Genomic DNA, 17,907 nt, shown 5'->3' with positions numbered 1-17,907 from the left:
ATTGTGAATATATTTTACTCAAAATAGCACCTTAAAAATATTTTAAAATCTCTGAAGCACATTCAACAATTTCTTTAACAAAAAAACAGCCACCTACCCTTCAACTCATTAGTAACTTTAGCTTTGCTGTAACAAGATAACCAATATGTTCAAGAAAACTTGTGCATGCTCAGCATGATGCTTTCTTTCTTTTCATTTTAATTTTAATATCAAAGCATTAAAACACCAATTAAGTTTCATTATTAAAACTATGAATATACCATTCAATTATTTTAATATCTCGAGATTACATAAAGAAAGCATAATTTTGGTAGAAATGCAGGTGAAAACCACAGACTATTCCAAACAAGGAAAAAGCTGTATTTCATGTTTTCACCCAATCAAGAGACAGCATCCAATCTAGACAATATTGTATTACACATAATTGCTTTAATCCTAAGGCATTTTAAGAAGTATCTGAAGTAATACAAGGGATGTCTGTTTTACTATTTTCACTATGAATCTGAAATTACCGGCTCCCTGTCTTGTGAAGACTGTTATTTGACAGATCCCTCTCTGTAGGATTCTAGATTCCAGAATGTAAATATTGTTCATACAAATATCCTGATATATTTAAATAACTTAAATAATCACAGTATTATTCAAGATTGGCTTCCCTGTTTAACACTGTTAAAAATCTATGGACTCTGGCAAGGAAAAGACAATTTTAAAACTTCTCCAGTATGATACAAAAGAAGAAAAGCTTCACAAGTAAGCTACAAACTATCATTACATAATAGTGCCATCTACTGGCAAAATTCTGTATCAGAAAACATATAAATATATATACTGCTGAATGCTATTTACTTTTCAGATTAAGTTTTATGAAGTGCAGAAAATGCATAACAATGAGTAAATTGTCCAAAGAAATTAAGGCAATTAAGAGATAAGTAAAGGAAACATACCTAAAACTAGTTAATACCAATACCGTTCCCTGCATTTCTCAATGCTTTTCTATTCTTACAAACATTCTTGTTTGTTTATTTTATTTTATTTTATTATTTTATTTTATTTTATTTTATTTTATTATTTTATTTTATTTTATTTTATTATTTTATTATTTTATTATTTTATTATTTTATTTTATTTTATTTTATTTTATTTATTTTATTATTTTATTTTATTTTATTATTATTTTATTATTATTTTATTTTATTATTATTTTATTTTATTTTATTTTATTTTATTATTTTATTTTATTTAGTTTATTTTATTTTATTTTATTTTATTTTATTATTTTATTTTATTTAGTTTATTTTATTATTTATTTTATTATTTTATTTTATTTATTTTATTATTTTATTTTATTATTTTATTTTATTTTATTTTATTTTATTTTATTTTATTATTTTATTTTATTTTATTTTATTATTTTATTTTATTTTATTTTATTTTATTTTATTTTATTTTATTTTATTTTATTATTTTATTTTATTATTTTTTATTTTATTTTATTTTATTTTATTTTATTATTTTTTTATTTTATTTTATTTTATTTTATTATTTTATTTTATTTTATTTGGTTTGTCAATTGCTTACAAGATAATAGGTATAAGTAAAAACATAGTTATGAATACATGGATACATATAAGAAAAATAAAAGAAACAATAGGACAGGGACGGTAAGCACGATTGGTGCGCTTATGTACGCCCCCTACAGGCCTCTTAGGAAGGGGGTGAGGTCAATAGTAGACAGTCTAAGGTTAAAGTTTTTGGGGTTAGGGGAAAAAAACCACAGAGTCAGGTAGAGTATTCCAGACATTGACCACTCTGTTGCTGAAGTCGTATTACCTGCAATCAAGTTTGGTGCAATTAACCTTGAGTTTCTAACACGTCTGTATACCATTTCAGCTTTTAATGGTGTATTATTCCTATTTATGTAGTCATGGTGTATCTTAGTTTACAATTTTTAATCAGAGATCATGAACAAAAAATATCTTGCTGTGGGTCTTAAAAAACCCATTCTCAACTGATCAAACTTCCTTTATATGTTTCCTATTACATACAACACTTCCATATCACTGAAGAAAACAAAGAGGCTGCTGCACTCCCTATTGTCTCTTGAGTGGGGAAGCACTAGCCCTGAAGCAGCAGATCCAGAGATAGGCATGCCCTGAGCTCATAACTACTGCTAGTTGAGCAGGCCAAAATGTGGGCCATGCGGTTCTTTGTCCAGCTTCAGCTAGTGAAGCACTTATAGCTCTATCTGGAGCACAAGGACCTTGCCACGATAACTCTCATGAACATCAACCATTCACGTAAACAATTACAATGTACTCTACATAGGGCCTTCATTGTAGTTGCAGAACATATCACCCTGTGTATTAATTGGCACTTTGTACTGAGGGCTCACTACACTCTTTCTTCAGGCCCTACACTCTGGCTCTCAGTAAGTTTATAGATGATATTCAAAGTGCTAGTTTTGACCTACAAATCCTAATATGGCCTAGCTAGAATATGGATATATGTAGGCCAGCCTTCTATTACAGTCAATCCAGGATAAGTTCTAGCTGTACCATTTCTACAATTTATTTATTTGTTACATGTATTTGCTGTCTTTTCGCCGTGGGCTATTCTTAACAGCTTATAACAATAAAAATTAAGAAACGAAGAGAGTGTAAACAGAAGTAAAATAATAGAACAATAAAATAAATAAAAAGAACACAATGAGAATATGCTATTCCTCCACATAGTGACAGCTGCAAAGATTGTACTTGCCAAACACTGGAAAGAAAAAGAGATGCCAACTGCTGAAGAATGGATTTTGAAATGACTACATTAGCAGAGATGGCGAAATTAACTGCTTTGATTAGAAATAATAGACTAGACAGTTTTATAAGAGACTGGAAACCATTTGTGGACTTTCTATGCCTGTCTGTCTGTAGGTATGTAGATATGTATGCAAAAGGGAAGGAGAATTTATTGTGTTTTTTTCTTTCAGCACCAACCAGGGTGATCCTACATATTAAATGTTAAATTTAACTGACCACTTTTTCCTCCTTTTTTTATACTATTTTTTTTTCTTTTGTTGTTGTTAAGGTTGAAGGTTTTTGTTTTGTTTCATTTTGTTTGTTTGTTTTACTGTTTTGTATTTTGTTTTTTATGATAAAACAATACATTTAAATTAAGAAAGAGAATATATAAATATGATGACAAAATAGGTGGAGAGCAAGGGGGGAGAAGGAAGACTGAAATATAGAGGCACTGGGAGACAGGGGGGAAATAGCAATTGGTAGCAATGCGTGCATTTTGGAATAGCTTCCTTGGTTGAGGCTGTTGCCCACATCTTGATTTCTTCCAGCAAGATACTAAAACCTGGGCTCTTTTTACAGATCAACTTGTACCATCTAAACTGAACATATACATTGCCGATAGGCCCTTAATATGATTTTATTCTACTTAATTTTTATCCTACATGATTCAGAGGTATACAGGCTGAATAAATAAAAGTGAGCAGAAGCATGCTCTTACACACAACCATTTTTAAAACCTCTCCAAACCTATGTATCATTTGTTTCTATAACCTACGTAAAAACTTGTTCCTCTTAATAAAATGCCTTTCACTTTGCCTAAAGTACTTGTGTTCATACTGGAGGAGGTAAGTGTGTGAAAAAGCCACTTTACCAAGGTACTGGGTGTTTCACACTCAAGTTCAGGAACCAGATTTGTTCTAGCTTCATGCCAATTCAGATGTCTGAGTTTCAAAGGCAACACTACCATGCAAATACTTAGCATGCTCATTTTCTGGCAATTGTGACTCAATTTAGTGCTTCAAAATTTTTGTATACTTTTTAATAAAATTGGCATTCAGTTATTGTAATAATATTTGTAGAAGTATGGCAGAATAAAACATTTAACTGAGTAGGTGTTTATAGGTTTTTTTTCTTGTTTGGGAGTGCTAACATCTGGATTTCTCAAAACTGTGGAAATCAGGCTTTTATTAGAATCTAGATTATTTGTGGATATTACCAGTGGATATTATCTGCAGCTTTGAAGTTTCCTCTAGGTCTGTCATTTGGTAAGGCTGCTGATGGGTACCTGGGGTGCTTTGTCCTCTGGGATGCTATTTGGCTTTAATTCATCTCTCATTATAAGCAATTTATGCATTTTATCTGTTTTATATAAACATCAAAGGGAGTAGAGATGCCTACTATGCAAGCCCCATTACTGATAAAAAGATGGCAGTGTGATCTTATTTAGTTTTAGTGTTTTTCTCTTAAGCTCTCTTTTACAGTTTTTATATACAGTGGTAAGCAATATGCTACTATGATAGGGATATTCTATTACACGGTTAGCAATAGTTCAGATTTTGCAAATAGTTAGGACAAAATACATACACTGCCAAAGGAAAAAAAAACCACATTACTGCTTTAAAAATAAATAAATAAAAGGATACAGCAGCTTTAAAAGAAAAATATTACCAATACTTAACATCCACTATAAATGGATTTATATAGCCAGTAGTATCTATTGAGATAAATGTTTCTTCTACAAACTTGATTCTGGGAACTAAGAGCTGAAAATATTTATTGTCCATTAATTAGCAACTATTTGCATGATCTACAGTGCATTCAGAAAGTATTCAGACCCCATGGTTCAAGAAAAAGTAATATTTGACAACTGGATAAGCTATGAAATTATGGAAGACGTGCGTTTAATCATAAAGTATTCTGTGAAATTAAAACATTAAAAGAATGAGGAAGGTATTGTAACAAGGCAGATCACTTCAATGTTAAGCGGTGAAAAAAAAAGTGTAACAAATGCTCAATACCTGCTGAAAATGTATATATATGTATATGTATATATATTTGTTTATATGTTTGCTTTTTAAATGTTTTAAATATATGAATCTTAAATAAACTTTATTTTTAAAAAAATAAAAATAAAGTATTCAGACCCCCTTCACTTTTATCAATTTTGTTATACTGCAGCCAGATTCTACGGTTATTGCAATTCATTTTGTTCTTATTAATCTATACTAAGTACCCCATAATGACAAAATGAAAACAGAATTTTAGAAATGTCTGTACATTTATTAAAAAGAAAAAAACTGAAATATCACATTGGCATAAGTATTCAGACCTTTTGCAACAACACATGAAATTTACCTCAGGTGCCTCCCCTTTCTCTTGATCGTTGCTGACATGTTTCTACACCTTGTTTGGAGTTGACCTGTGATAAATTAAATTGATTGGACGTGATTTGGAAAGGCACACACCTCTTTCATAGAAGGCTTCACAGTTGACAATGTATACTGTAGCAAAGCAAAAGGCATGAGGACAAAGGAACTGCCTGCAGAGCTCAGAGATAGGATTATTGCAAGGCATAGATCTGGGAAAAGCTACAATAAAATTTCTGCTGCACTGAAAGTTCCTAAGAGCACAGTAGCCTCCATAATTCTAAAATGGAAGAAGTTTAGTACAACCAGGACTCTTCCAAGAGCTGGTTGCCCATCAAATTGAGCAATCAGGAGGTGGGGGGGGGGGAGGGCCTTTGTAAGAGAGATAACCAAGAACCCGATGATCATTCTGACTGAGATCCTGTGTGGAGATGGGACACAGTTCCACAAAGACAACCATCACTATAGCTCTCCACCGATCTGTTCTTTATGGCAGAGTGGCTTAGACAGACAGGAGTTTGCAAAAAAGCACCTGAAGGAATATCAAATGGTGAGGAACAAGATTCTCTGATCTGATAAAACAAAGATTGAACTGTTTGGTCTCAAATGTAAATGTTATGTCTGGAGGAAACCAGGCATCATCACTTGCCCAATACCATCCCAAGAGTGAAGCATGGTGGCGGCAGCATCTTGCTGTGGGGGTGTTTTTCAGTAGCAGGGACTGGGAGACTGGTCAGGGTTGAGGGAAAGATGGATGGAGCAAAGTACAGGGATGTTCTCAATGAAAACATTTTTCCACAGCGCTCAGGACCTCAGATTGGGCTGAAGGTTCACTTTCCAACATGACAACAATCCTAAGCACAAGCCAAGAAAACACAGGGGTGGCTTAGGGACAACTCTGTGAATGTCCTAGTGTGGCCCAGCCACAGGCTTGACTTGAATCCTATTGAACATCTCTGGTGGAACCTAAAAATGGTGTCCACCGACAGTTGCCACCCAACCTGATTGAGCTTGATTTGCAAAGAAGAATGGTAGAAAATCTCCCAATCCAGGTGTGCAAAATTTGTTGCATCATCCCTAAAAAGACTCGAGGTTGTTATTGCTACCAAAGGTGCTTCAACAAAGTACTGAATGAAGAGTCTGGATACTTATGCCAATGTGATATTTAAGTGTTTTCTTTTTAATAAATGTACAGATATTTCTAAAATTCTGTTTTCACTTTGCAGGGTACTGAGTGTAAATTAATGGGGGGAAAATTAATTTCAACAACTATAGAATCAGGCTGCAGCATAACAAAATTAATGGTAATCAATGTTTCGAGATGCACTCACTACCCTAAAGTCTTCCCTTCTGTGAGTAAGTTTACAGAATCACTATGATATAATCTTCCCTTGACTTTCCAGATTACTACTATTGCACATGTACATCTCTTCGCTGATGATGTAAAGCTGTTCAATACCACAGACAATACTGCTACCCTTCAAAAAGATCTTGACTATGTATCAGAGTGGCCAAACAAATGGCAACTTCAAATCTCAACTAATAAATGCTCTGTCTTAAATATTGGCAAAAAAAATCAGAAAATAAAATACAAGCTGAATAGTCAAGACCTTGTTGATGATCCAAGCTCTGTAAAGGACCTTGGAATACTCATCTCTAATGATCTAACTGCTAGAGCCCACTGTAACTACATAGCCAAAAAGGCATTAAGAGTTGTTAACCTAATCCTACGTAGCTTTTTCTCTAGTAATATCACACTACTAACTAGAGCATACAAAAGATTTGCTAGACCAATACTCGAATACAGCTCATCAGTCTGGAACCCACATTACGTATCTGATATTAGCACAGTTGAGAAAGTCCAGAAATATTTTACAAGAGTTCTCCAATCCTCTACTCGTTGTAGAATACCTTATGCCACCAGACTTTAAATTCTAGACCTAGAAAACCTTGAATTACGCCGTCTTCTGTCTGATCTAAGTATGGTATATAAAATCATACATTGCAATGACTTTCCTGTCAATGAATACTTCAGCTTCAGCTTCATAACAATACAAGAGCACACAATAGATACAAACTCAAGGTTAACCGCACCAAACTTGATTGCAGGAAATACGACTTCAGCAACAGAATGGTCAATATCTGGAATACTCTACCTGACTCTGTGGTTTCTTCCCCAAACCCCAAAAACTTTAACCTTAGACTGTCTACTATTGACCTCACCCCTTTCCTAAGAGGTCTGTAGGGGGCGTGCATAAGCGCACCAATGTGCCTACCGTCCCTGTCCTATTGTTTCTTTTATTTTTCTTATATGTATCCATTTCATGTATTCATAACTATGTATATACTTATACCTATTATCTTGTAAGTGATTGACAAATCAAAATAAATAAATAAAATAAAAAATAAATAAAAGGATCTGAAATACCCTAGCTACTAATGAATATGTCCAGGTATATTATAATATGTCAGATAATTAACATAAATCTACATATGGATTAAAGTGCATCTTTAATCCTCAAAGTGCTCATTTATCAAATGACATATTGAGAGTCCAGTAGATAAGAGAATGAATATATTCTGAGACAGTAGCTTTTATTATGGAAAGGAACAAATTGCAAGTGTTAGCTGATTCTTTAGAGAAAATATAATAAAACAAATTCATATCCTAAGGCATTTTACACACCTAAGTGCTACTCAGTCTTAATCAGTGTCAGTTGGAAAATGTAATTCAGCATAAATTACTTCTGACTAACTCTTTTAATCCTTCCTTTTACTGATGATGCATTCATTCTTTGTGCCATGTCTCTCACTCTAACTGAACTTTTTGAAAGAATCTCTCTAAACTTGTTCCAAGGTTGCTTGTTCCCCTGTAAGAAATAGACTCCTTTGATCACATTTCTTAAAGACTACCGTCGGTTCAGGTAACATAACTGAAATCAAAACAGATAACAAACTAGCAAGAAAAATGCTACTGTTTTAAGAAATTGGGTTTCAGGGGCCATGATCTAGATCAGGGATCCCCAACCTTCGGCCGCGCGGCCGGTTCGGCGTCAACTGGCGCCAGCGCCCGGTTCCGGCATCAGCTGGGCACCGCCATCTTTTTGACGAAAAACCACTTCCGGTGGCGTCACGGAAGTGATTTTCGTCAAAATGGCGGCGCCAGCGCTTCTGGTGAGCTTTTCGGGTAGAAATGGCTTTCTACCGGAAAAGCTCACCAGCGCTGGCGCCGCCATCTTTTGACGAAAAATTGCTTTTTACCAAAAAGATGGCGGCGCCAGCAACCAGCGCCCGGTAAGGCTTGTTCCGCGGACGGTGCCGGTCCGGACCGCGATTGAGGACCCCTGATCTAGATTATGGAAGATCAGCGAAAAGTAGCGAGAGATCCTAAACTTTTAGAGTCCATTTTTAAAAGGCCAACTGGACTGGCTTCTACAAATCATAAGCTTGCAGAAATAGTAGCTGCAAAGTACTTATAGGTCAGAGATTAATTTGCAATTTTGGCCTTTGGGGACAAAAGAGGATGGGAACTCAGACAGAACCTCAACAACTGACTCTTGGGGTTGAGAGATATAATTGGATATTGGGTATTGAACCAATAGTTGTAGCAGAATGAAGCATTGGTGAGTAGACCGACTCTTCATAATTCCTCTCTAGAAAAAGAAAGGATTTGAGATCACCCATAATTACTGAAGACATTTGCTTCTCATGAGGAGATTGCAAGACAGTGGTCTCCAGTGGGAAACAAAGGGATTGCCATCTTGCAGAATACAATCTGGGTCGGTCACTGAGACCAGTTTAGTCTTCTGAGCTTTTGGACTTGTGCTGGAGCCCAGGCTCAGGGAATTTCTCTCTCACCACATTTTCCCACCAGAATGTGACAGACTAAATCTTTGGTCCCGGTGAATGACCCAGAATGTATCCTGCTACATTACCCTGGGACCCTATTTGCCTTCATAATAGCCATCTTGCTCAAACCATGATCAGCACCTTTAAGGACACTGAGTTCCCATACTTCCTTTTCTAATCATTTTCAGAAATCACTTGTTAATTGCCTTTTAGCTATTAAGAACATTTGGCTCAACAATTCTAAATATAATAAGTGAGTTTCTTTCAATACTTAACAAAAGAAATTTTAAATACAAGTTCAAGAACTTAAAAAAAATTTTTTGGAATAAACAGCAAAAAGGTGATTACAACTTTTGGAAATGTTACAAATGAACTAAGGGCCCAAGTGATTTGAAATAAAAATTTGAAATTAATTATAAGAACCTGATAATGCTTTTGGGGGGGGGAATTCTCTTTAAAAAAAATGATAGGATGAGACTGAAGGATCAGTCTACAGGGAGCCAAAAGGAATTAATAATTACAATTGAAGGAGAATATTTAAAATTGTTCATATTTCTTGTGATAAAAGGGATAATCATTTCTTTATATATTTATTTACTTTACTATATCTTTTTTTTCTTTTTTAGTTTGCATTAATTTTTATCTTTGTGATTGTATTTTTAATAAATTACCATTAAAATTAAATATAAAAAGACATATAATTCATTATCATTCAAATACTGATGATACTGAACCCTGAACGGGCAATTGATCTCACCTAGCAATTTCATGTAGAGGCTAAATGGAAGAAAAAAGAGTGTTGAACTTTGCAGAACCCCACAAAGGAGGGACCTTCCCCCCCCCATCAATATCAACTAGCTACAAAAGAACAGAGAAGATGTGGTTTACTAAGAGACATAAAATCTGTCCCTCCAGACTGCAAGGAGACTTTCTTAGCTGTTAATTAATAAGAATTTGGCAGAAAGGCTAATTTGTTTCTGGGGTTGTTCCTAGAGGGTGAGCCCAGAGGCTTAATAATCTTCACTAAACTATCTGCAATTTCAGCAACAATTAATATGATAAGAATCTCAGGAGATGGACTTTACAGCTTTATAGATTCATAACTTTTGTTTCTAGTTTCCAACTTCTCAGATCTTGTATTTTGACCATTTTAGCCTCTGTAGAAACTTTTAAATTGAAATTTACAGCTATGCTTTTTACTATTTGTGGAAATTTTATTCCCTTGGTATTGCTTTCCAAATTTTTTCTTTGCTTGTCTATTGCAGTGGTCGTCAACTGGTGGGCTGCGGCCCACTGGTGGGCCATGAGAACATTTTGGTGGGCCGCAGAGAAATGCTCCCCCAAAGAACTCCCCAAAGCCCGCCCACTCACTGGCTCCCACCCTTTGGCCGAGCGCAAATCTGCAAAAAGCAGCACTAATCTGCCGTTGCTGGGAAGGACGAGGTAATGGTGCTGTTGCAGCAGAGGGGGCTGGCGGTACAGGCGGGCTGAAGCAGCAATGGAGATGGCCAGAAGGTGCAGGGCCACGCTACTTGCATTTGCGTGGCACTCCCGCACCTTCCAGTTTGCCTCTCCTGACCTGAGCTCTTCCTCGATGGCCACGGGCTGTAGGGACGGCCCAGGGCAGGAAAAGTACTGGCTGCTGGTGGTGGGAGGGGGCGGAGTGGGCAAGTCTGCGCTCACCATCCAGTTCTGAAGTCTGGAATGGGGCGTCAGCATCCGTTTCCTCGTCCCTCTCAGCACTCTGCTCTGCTGCCCTCCCATGGCCCCAGGTGAAAGCACAGGAAAAGCAAGCTGAAACATAGCTCTTGCTGGGTGAAAGAGCTGAGATCGAGGAAGGCACAGGCGAGAGAAGACAGAAACTGCTGCCTTTGAAAAGCGCCGCTTTCTGTTGCCTGTGCCTTCTGGTCTCTGCTCTTTCGCCCCAGTGAAGAGCTGTTTCTACTTGCTTTCTTTTCCTGGGGGGCGGGGGGAAGCAGAGATGTCAGGGCTGCTCTTCCCCCTCAGCAAGCCAGGCCTGGAGGAACATGAAGAATTGAGAGACAGAACCAGAGAAAGACGTGTTGGAAAAGCCAACACACGTTTCCAGCGCACTCTCCTCTGTCCCGAAGTAAGATTGACTGGGGAGATGGGTAGGAGGGAAGGAGAAGCCCAGCTGGCTTTCCTTTGGCATGGGGTGGGGGGGAGAGACCAAATGCCCAGACCACAAGAGCGCTGAGGAAGACGGCTCCTAATAACCAGCCTGTTTGTGCAGGCGAGAGCTCCAGCTTTTCTGGACTTGACACCCCCCCTTCAGCCTCTACACGGGGAGGGATCCTTCTCTGCTTGGAAGAGACAGGAGAAACCTGGAGCTTAGCCTCGGGGAGTCCTCTTCTTATATGGAGGCTGAAGTGGGGGTGTTGCCTGGTTATTAGGAGCCCGTAGGCGATTCCAGCCCGGCCCTCCTTCCCTCCCCCAACTCCAGGCAGTCACACCTGGCAAAGGAGGGAGAGGTTTCCTCTGACTTGGGAAAGATATGAGATGGCTCTGCTTTTCTTCCGTTTGAGGGGGAGCCGGTTCCTTCCCGTCCAGATCTTCCCAGCCTCCAGGCACCATGTGGCTTCTTAAATCCTCCCTCTTTCCACCCCCACCAAAGGATGAGGCCCCTCCTTTCCCTTCACTCTGTCCCACAATTATGATTAAACATTTACGATTTTATTATAATTAAATAAGCACGTGTGTGTGTGTGTGTGTGTGTGTGTGTGTGTGTGTGTATACATACATATAATAAAAAAATTAATATTAAATTTATATTTAATATAAAAATAAAATTTTTATATTAAATATATTATCTTTTTTTAAAAAAATTAGTGGTCCTCGGGATTTATGAGTTTGGTGGTCCCCGAGGTCAAAAAGGTTGGCGACCCCTGGTCTACTGCATTATTTAACATAATAACGATCCTCAAAACTTATGATTTTTGGAATCTGTTTTGATAAAAACATAATTTGGTTTTCAAGTTACGTGTTAATCTGCGTTAAGAATTATGACCTCTACTTACTTTCAAGAGAAACCCACCTTTCTTTAAATATTATTTTCATTACTAAAACTGAAAATGTAGATTTATTTTTCTTGGTTACCACAACATCACATGGGTTGTGCAGCTGAATATTCCAAAATAGACATTTTAATTAGTTATATTTATTTTATTATTTCCAACTTCAAGTTTATGTTTTGTTTAAAACTAGTTTGGGCCTGCTTTTCCTTCCTCCCCCCCAAAAAGAAACTTTTCACCAAAAAAATCTTGTTTTGACCACAAGAGAGCACTCCAACATAAGAAATAGTAGGACAGAATGTTGCCATTTCCCAGTTTTCTTTTCCTTAACCAAAGGAGGGCATTCCAACATAAAAATTTTTTAACCATAGTCTAACAGGATTTTGTTTTCATTTTAACCATGTGAACAACATGAATTTCTTATAACAAAGGGACTTTTTTCTTTTTAATCCTTAACATATATTCATTCAATTTAGTATTAAAACTTGCTTTGTATATAGTGTTTTTGTGTAAGATATCAAACAATTGTTTTATTTTCATCTTTTACTCTTGTTTCATTTCATTTAATCAGTACAAACAAAAATATTAAACATAAGATTACATATTATTTTTCAAAAATGAGTAAAAATCAACAGAGCAAGGACCTTTCTAAGATGGAAGAATGATACTTCTTCTCCAGAATCTCAAAAGTCTTATTTATATCAGAGATCTATTTATTGGACGATAATCTCCCTATGATTTCATTATCTTGGCAATCACATTAGGATATGCAAGCAAATTTCAGTTCTCTTCAGGCAAACATTATCAACATTTATGGTAATTCAAGTAGGATCTCAGAATAACTGGATCAAAGAATAGAAGATTCAGAAATTTTAATAGAGATAACTAAAGAATTTGGAGGCAAAACTCAAATTAGTGGAAGCAGAGTTGCATTAAAGCAATAAAATACAAATATAATACAAATGAACTATTCCATTCTATAATATACAACTGCTTAAATGAAGGCAACATTTTAGTATGCACCCAGGATGATGTAGAAAGATGCCTTTTTATGTAAAGGGGGGGGAAAGTAAGAGACCAGAACTTGAATAATTAACTGACCTTTCTGGGAATGAAGGGAGGAGAGAGGGAAGGAGGATGGAATAAGTTATGAAGGAAGGACAGATTAGGGAGGAAGGGAAGGAGGGAAGGAAAGATTGCTGATGCTTACTGCCAACTTCCCACAAAGAAGTTAAATAGGAAGCCGATAGGAAGTCAGAAGTCGCTCCCACTCTCACTGATTTTTTTTTCCACCCGTTGTCATTATGTTTCTCTGTTTAGGTAAGGTAATATCTCTGAAACAATGACCCAGTGTTGGATTATTCAGTAATCTAGTATTTGTAATATTAAACAGTGGAAACCCAGTTTGAACAGGGGGAGATTTAATGAACTGTTACTATTACAAACTGAAAAGTCCCCAGGAATTAAATAGCTTCTTTCAGACAAATTTAACTTCTAAAACTTCCCTAACTACTGAATGTTCTCCCTCTCCCATTCATAGTTTGTGAAAGACCAAGTGGATCAGTCAGAAAGCTAATGGAAGAATGTTCTGTAGCTGGGTGGGGTCAAAACAGAACTTTCTGGCTTGAATTAAAACGTTATGTATGTTAAACTGCTTTGAGCCTACTTTGCTGTCTCTGGACCAGGACAGCTTGCCATCATTAATGGAATTTATTCTGAATTATGCCACTAAATTCTACAGGGTAATGTCAGAGTATTTGTCTGTGAACTAAAACTCAAGAGCAAGTGGATCATCAGCAAGACAATGACCCAAAACATACAACATGCATGACCAAAAATGCTTAAAGTAGAAGAAAGTTAATGTTTTGGAATGGTCAAATCAATTAATATTCTCATCTTGTTTCTTTGGCAGCAAAAAGAAAGCAGTTGCCATTTCATCTTCCATGACATATTATCAGTTCTGCTTAATATTTGCATGGTTTTAAGGTCAACTACGTGCTACCATCGCTTGTAGACATAGCCTACTTATTTTCTCACACTAGCCTTCTCTTTCTCACACTAGCCTTACTTTCCTCAAGTCTAATATCCATGATGTCAGCCCTGGATCAATCTTGATTCAGATTCCGGGCTGCCATAGTGGGAGATGGGCAGGCTGTGGGAACAGGAGAATAGTAAAGTGAGTATAGCTACAACAACATTCTTTTTAGCCAGAGATCAAGGACAAGTTGCTGGCATCCGGAAGAGAATGGCTGGAATTTGGCAGCAGCTGAAACAGGAGGTTGTTTGGCTAATGTGACCTGGGAGTCACTAAGTGGGGCAGGGTGTGAATTTTAGTATTGGGGGGAGAAATGCAGGAATTCAGATTTGGGTTTTCCCCAGATATGCCAACATGACTTCTCTAATAAATTCTTACTTCGATGGACCAGAGTTTTGAATTGTCTAGAGGGTTTACTTGGAATGTGGACACATGGACTTTGTGATACTATATGAATCACAAAGGGGGAAAGTCTCACTAAGCTCAATAGAGTTTAAAGTATGGACAGCATGCTTAAATATATTGGTGTCAGAGAATTTGTCCCACGTTATCTGTTCTCAATTGTACTCAGAAAACATAAAGCAACAATTTCAGGATTTAAGGAAAATAATAGGTTTTCATTTCGCTTTCTTAGGGGTTTTTTCCTACTAGTCCCTACCTATAAACATGCACTGACAAACATATTTTTTCCCCTATTGGATCCAAAATATTGCCTGCATCTTAATTCATTGCAACAAGTCAAGGCTCAATTGCTTTAAATTGTACTACTAGGTTGAAGTAGCATTTTATCACTTATTTTAAAACTGCTGAAGGAAAAATCTCATGGGTATTAAATCTTTTAGCTTTGACGCCCACCCATTCCTATGGAGAGAAGTGAAGGCCCTGCAGTGCAGTGATATAAAACAGAGACAGGATCAGGTTCAACATTGGGGATAGGAAATTTCACACTGACACATTTTTAAGCCTCTCAAGGAAGGAAGAGGACACCAATTCGTCACAGGGGAAAAGTCTTAAACTGCAAATTTTAGGTGATCAAGTATATATTATATTATGTTAGTATTATCAAATTAATAGCATTATGGTGAGTTAAATCACGAGTAAGCTTTCCCAAGGAGCTTTCATAAAGCTTAAGACAAACAAACATGCCATACAGAAACCCCTACGAAGGCTTCCTTTGCAACCCTCTCGACATGTTTCACTGATTTTTGTAGAATTAATTCGGAATATAGACGTGCGTGCAGCAGAACGGCCGAAGAGAAAACCCGCTTCGCCAGGAGGCTTCAGGAGACGGATGGAGAAAATCTCACAATAGTTACCAACCGAGCGACGCTGACTGCTCTCAGAAACACGGAATCATAAATAAGTACGCCCGAGAGCAAGCTCAGATTGCACACCCAAGTGAAAAGCTGGCCGCCGGCTCCCTCTCCTCTTCTTGCCACTGGACTTTCCTCCATTATCAGTCACCCCCACCGCTCACCTTTCGAGAAGAGAAGAGCCGGCATGAACAGAACACTTCACCGAAGGCAGCTGGGAGCTACGGCCGCCAGAACGCGGCTCCTCTTCCTCTCCAGCGCGCGCTTTCCTCCCGTTACTTGGCAACCGGCGAAGCGCGAACTCACCCGGAGTCCGGCGGAAAAAAGGAGTCGGCATATGATTAGGCGCGCGTGCGCAGCAGTCATCAATCCCTCGGAAACCTCTGGTGGAGAGAAGAAAACGGTAGAGTTATATACCGTACCTAATGCGAGTATAAGTTTGTATCCCGGTCTGTGGCAAGGCATAAATAATTGCGCCGTTTGTAAATGATGCATGTGCATCCCTGCAAATAAGTTTGTTAATAATTTGTTTCCTGCAAATAAGCACGTATTCTGCGTGACAGATGTGTGATTTTATAGTGGTAGAATAATGCATTATATTGTAGGAAGTTAGCACCCACCCTCTCCTAGAAAAATGCAATATCCTGGGAAATATTAAAAAGGCAGAATATTTCCCCTAAAAAGAGTAGAAACTCAAGAGCAGAAACACCTCAGAAGCAGAAGCTCACCCCCACCTTTGTTAATGGGTGGGCCATTAAGGCCTGGGCCAGAATATTTTACATAACAAAGATCTCCAGGTAAAGGTATAGCAATTGCCCAAGAGCCCTTTTAGTGCATCATCATCCAACAAGGCTCGAACAAGCCTGGAACTCAGGAAAGCCTACAAAGTTAGCTAAGACCCCCGCCCCTGGGAGTCTGACAGCCAATTTCTTGCACAGGAACAGGAAACATTAAGGTAGGGCCCAATAGAGGGTATATAAGGGTCTCTAAGCATTTTGGCCAGCCCCTTCTTGATCTCTTCCTTCACCTTGAAGCATGTGATCATCCTTCCTTTTCACTCTGAAGCTCCAGGCCATGTAGTCCTGTCCATCATTAAACCTTTCAAACAGCCTCCATGTTTCTAGTGTCTTTTTCCCCACTTGGAACTGAACTCAGAAGGATAATTCTTCCAACAATATTTTATCAGTGTTGCTCACCATTTAACCTTGTAATAAGTAAAGCCTCAGAAAAGATGATTATCTCTTGTTTGCTGCTAAAGATTGTCTCACGATGAGCTCAATTCCTGATAAATATTTGGGCATGTCCATAACATTTTCTTGGTAACAATATGAAAGCACTAACTTTAGTTTAAATATAGCAATCTTTGTGTATTTATCCTACTTCAGATACATTATATGAAGATCTAGCTCTTTGGAGGAAGCTCCAATGCTGGGGAAGGAGGAGAAGGAGAGCAGCAACAAGGCGGCTGGATTCAGTTACAATGGTGATGAATATATCACAGAGAACTGAAAGATCAAGCTAGGGATAGATTGTCAGAGAAAATCTACATGATTGCTAAGGGTTGACACCAACTTGATGGCACAATCAATGTATTTACATCCTTACACTCCTTTGTGTACTTTTTTCATAACTGGGCACATTCTGCATCTTAATTTTTGCACACACACAAAACTCAATCTACTTTTAGTCACACATTCCATGGGTTTGCTGGGTGAGAGACATTTGCCATCCTTCCTTATGCATAAGGATAGCCTGGATGCAACTGGATTTCTTTGGCTGCTGATTTGTAATTGTCTGCCGCTTCAAATAATTATTGATTCCTGGTAACCACCTGGTCTAGTCCCAGCTTTCTTGGCAATATTTCAGAATCAGTTCAGAACCTGTTTGCCCTTGCCGTCTTCTTGTGACTAACAGAAAGTGACTGGCCTAAGATTATACAAGCTGGCTTCATGCCTATTAGGCAGGATTAGATCTCATAGTATCCTGGTTTCTAGCTTGGTACCTTAACCACTACACCAAACTGGCTTTGTTAGACCAAAAAAAAAGTGTCAGAGCCTGTGAAAAGGACAACTTCTTGAATTTCTATCCCTCTTGTCATTAGTAATGTTTCATCATTACATCCTATACTAAGCACGTTGGACTACAAGCATACTCCACAGTTCTTAGTCCATATAGTTGTAGCTATAGCCATATAGCTATAGTTTCCTCATCCTTTCATTTAAGATTAATGTTTTTCAGATCTTCCAAAAATGTTTGATACCAGGTTTTCTTTGGCCTTTCTCTTTTTCTCTGGCCATCTGGTGGTATCCAATTGATTGTACTCTTTGCTGGACACTGCTTACTCATGCAGAGCACATATCCAACAAAGTGCATAATCTGATCTAGGTTGCTGTGTTTATGGTGGACATGATCCATATTGAGTGCATTTGTTGGAAGACAGCAGTTGCTTTGCCTATTCAGCATTTCACATCTTCTGTTTCCCAATCTATATCCACGATACTACCAGGATAGTTGAATTGT

General features: G+C 37.5%; 1 protein-coding gene and 1 long non-coding RNA gene across 3 annotated transcripts in view; one reads left to right on the top strand and one right to left on the bottom strand.

Annotated features, from left to right (window-relative positions):
* LOC148133057 (uncharacterized) overlaps window positions 1–3,160 on the top strand; it is an 80,080-nt gene extending 76,920 nt beyond the window's left edge. The window contains exon 4 of the long non-coding RNA XR_015746417.1: window positions 2,733–3,160. This is a non-coding gene — a long non-coding RNA (uncharacterized LOC148133057). The remainder of the gene's footprint in view (window positions 1–2,732) is intronic.
* Window positions 1–15,742, bottom strand: part of WDPCP (WD repeat containing planar cell polarity effector) — a 173,843-nt gene extending 158,101 nt beyond the window's left edge. For both annotated transcript variants that reach the window (XM_026668428.2, XM_026668429.2), the window contains exon 1: window positions 15,552–15,742. The gene's annotated coding sequence lies outside the window, so the exon portion shown is untranslated. The remainder of the gene's footprint in view (window positions 1–15,551) is intronic.
* Between the last annotated feature and the right edge of the window lie 2,165 nt (window positions 15,743–17,907).

Source organism: Notechis scutatus, chromosome 1 (assembly GCF_049901735.1).
Source record: "Notechis scutatus isolate UNSWTSFEM ecotype Mainland chromosome 1, rNotScu1.2, whole genome shotgun sequence".
NCBI classification, from domain to species: Eukaryota; Metazoa; Chordata; class Lepidosauria; order Squamata; family Elapidae; genus Notechis; species Notechis scutatus.
The sequence above is the reverse complement of the archived record's forward strand: the minus strand, read 5'-3'. Positions and strand labels throughout refer to the sequence as shown.